Genomic DNA, 3,674 nt, shown 5'->3' on the forward strand with positions numbered 1-3,674 from the left:
GTGACCCCTGGTTCCTATCACCTCCACTGTAAAGAAATCTGAGCTGGTAATTTTCTCTGCAATGAACCATTTTGCCGTCACTGTCCAAAACATGTACATCCATTTCTGTCAATTTTTATTTTTCTATATCATCTGAACACAGTGACCGCCCTTTACATTGCGTGAAAATGTCATAATGAAATGACCAACAGAAAGTCTCTTGAAATAAAATCTCTTTTCTTTAGCTTACGTTAAAAATGAAGAATGTTTTGCCTTCTACTGTCAAGTTATTCTTCTGGAGACACAGGTTTCAGTGATGACATGTTCCCTTATAATTGGCAATATTGATACCATTTTATATTCAATATAATCAATAGTTTTTTCCTCAGTGGTTGGCAGGTAAGGCATTTGGCTTTGAATGATCACAGAGTAAACCAATGTGTTGGTGGCATACTGAGAGTAGTCAATGTCTCATCAACACTTCAGTGATTCCTCTAACGTAACATTACTTTGACCTCATGATACCAAAATTCTTCACCTGATAGCCTCCAAGCAATCAGCTTATACAGCAGTTTTCATTAAGAATATTCAACTATTACAGAGTTCAGAGCTAGAATAAACAAAAATGTGGCTAGTTGAGAGTCTGTTAGGATTGGATTGAAACGTCTACCATGAAATGTTACATCAACGCAGATTAGTCTTTCAGTACACTGACTGCTAGCAATGATGGTGCTGATGTAACATATTTCGCTATTACAGAAAACACTTTTAATGCGACATCTAAATCAAGTCAATCCAATGGAATACTTGGTTTTATCAGTGCACACGTATATATATTCAGGCATATACATATTTAGGGAATTGTGTATTGTGTATAAAGAGGAACGTGAGCATTTAACACTTTTACCCCTCCAATAATTTATACAATAAACAGGAGCCTAAGTCACTTCCTTAATAATTTAGATGTAAGCTAATGTTGATTTATTCAGGAGGGCTAGAGCCGGCAGGCAGCCCCACGGAGCTGAAATGTGTATTAAAGTAGGACAGAAGCAGCCGGCGCCGTAATAACATTTGGATAATTTTATTATGGCTCACGGCTCAGTTCATTTCCTCCTCCACTCGCTGCATGAAATTGTTTGATTCTCGGAGTGCCTTGAGTGAGCCGAGAAGGTGACACAAACACATGTGCACACACACTTGCAGCAGACACACACGATTCACGTTCACACACAAGCATGCAAATTTACCCTCTCCTCACACTTTCTGTCTGTTACACGTGCCAAAACACATATACAGTAATATGGCAGTTTAAAACATGCACAAACACTCAAAGCAACACTTGATGCATCGCACACAGGAGGAGGTGATGCATCTCGTTATTGACGAATGTTTTAAATCTGACACTCAGAATGGAGCCTGACTGTGATTAATGCCCTCAATCATTCCTTCTACTGTCAGACTGACAGAGAGAGAGAGAGATAGAGAGAGCTGTAAGACTGAAAAGAAAAGCTTTCTGGCTTGTTTAAATGCTTGTAAAGTGACAATGGTGGATCATTCTATCACTGCAGTGGCAAATGGTGTCCAACAACTTTAAAGCCATTACAATAAGAATAAACCATTAATGTAACGTTTGGTGGAGGAGGAATAATAGTCTGGTATCATTTTTCATGGTTTGGGCTGGACGTTTAGTTCCAGTGGAGGGAAATCTTAATGCTCTGGCATACCGTCACATTTTAGAGAAATTTGTGCAAGCTCCATAAAGAAATGCTGTGCTGAGATTGGTGTGGACGAACTTGACTGACCTGCACAGAGCCCTGACCCTCAACCCCATCAAACACATTTGAGATCAACTGGAACGCCGATTGCAAGCCAGGCCTCACTAATGCTCTTGTTGCTGAATAGAAGTGAATCCCTACAGCCATGTTGTGAATTTTTCATATTTCAGACACTGTTGTAGTTCTTAGCATTATATATATTCACTGGTTATGCCTGTGTGCCTATGCTGACAGGGGGACCTTTATTCTCTCATGTTGCGGTGGTAGCCTGGTGGTACTTGTGAAGATGATTTAGTTTATATTCTATATTTAAGCTGTTAATGTGAGAAGTAAAGTTAATCATTCAAGGCTGATTCAGTCCTGACCTCCCCGGGGGCCTTAAGCAAAATTTTGCAAAGGGGCCCTCCTACTTGACCCATGAGCGACGTAAACCTTTTGCAATTGTCACAAAGTCACACCTGACACCCCAGTGCTCCCACTACAATTCTCCCTAGATAATCACTGTCTTGTTTTAAAATGATGGATTTTAAAACTGAAGAGTGTGCTATCCTGCCAACGTATTGTCTGGACTAGGCTGGTCTCCACAGAGGTTGCTGCTGCAAAGCAACGTTTAAGTGCGACATGGTCTTTTCCAAGTAGCATTTTTGAAACACTGTTGCCCGTTGGCATTCATCAAATATAATAAACAGTTAAATAGTAAGTAGAAAGTACTTCACTCTCACTTTTGTCAGGCATAAAGTCAAAAACACAGCCCTGGAAGTGCTTGGCAAGCGAACACGACACAAACAGACCAAGAGATGCACTGCCCAGCATCAACTTTTATTTGTGAAACTTTACTATTCTTTGCTGACATCAAACTTGAAGAGAACACAAGTTTACCTGGTTGCTGTCCTGCAATTCACTCTCTTTCTTTTCATGAGCAGATGGATTGTTCTATTTTGTCATATTATAATTTGCAGGGCCCTACGCAATGTGCCAAATGAACATGAAGGGCCGATCAGCTCTGCTTTGAGGCTTCGGTAAATGGAGACAGGAACTAAATGTTATGTGTGTTTTTGAGGATTATTTCATATGGAAATATATTTTTGCACATGCTGGTTGGTGAGCTGATCTCCCGAGTGTAATACTGTTTAGCTGGCTAGTCCTGCAGCAGCCACTACCAATTTAGTAGTACCAGTTCAGTTGGTCAAATCAAAACAAGTCAAAATCTATCAGAGAGCCTTTAGAGAAGAGAGTGGAGGCTGTTCTAGCAGCAAAGAGGGACCAAGTCCAAGGTAGAATGAGATGTTCAACAAGCATATACATGTGCTGTCCACATACTTTTGGCCATGTAGTGTACATTCATATAGAAGTCAATTGAAACACACCACAAAGACAGGAATACAAACTCGACTGTGTGCGCGCGCGTGTGTATGTGTGTGTGTGTGTGTGTGTACTGTAATATCTTCGCGCATCACATATAATCAACCATCTCTGTTTATTCATTTATTTTCTTCGCTAATAATGAACATAAATCACACCAAACTCCCAGCACAGCGACATGCCGAGTGTGTGCGTGTGAGGAATAAAAGCCTCCCTCTCGATGCCTCCCTTTCGCTGTGCGCGCTCCCTCCCGCGCGCCCCCGGTCCATCCATTTGCAGGAAGCGCCCGGGGCAGCGCTCCATTCGCGCGCTAAAATCACAGCGATCATCAGCGGCTCCACAGCAGCTCAGAGCCAGCGGAGCCTCAGCGGAGCCTAAGCGGAAACAGCGCGCGCAGGCTGGCCGCACGAGCAGCAGCTGCAGCTTCGCCGCTCTCATCGCTTCGTTCCGCGGCACGGGTGCTGAGAGCCGAGTGCGACGGAGGCGGCAGGGCGCGCGGATACCCGGCGGCCCACACACACACACACACACACACACATATATATATATATACACACA

This window comes from Colossoma macropomum, unplaced genomic scaffold, assembly GCF_904425465.1.
Source record: "Colossoma macropomum unplaced genomic scaffold, Colossoma_macropomum, whole genome shotgun sequence".
Classification (NCBI taxonomy): Eukaryota; Metazoa; Chordata; class Actinopteri; order Characiformes; family Serrasalmidae; genus Colossoma; species Colossoma macropomum.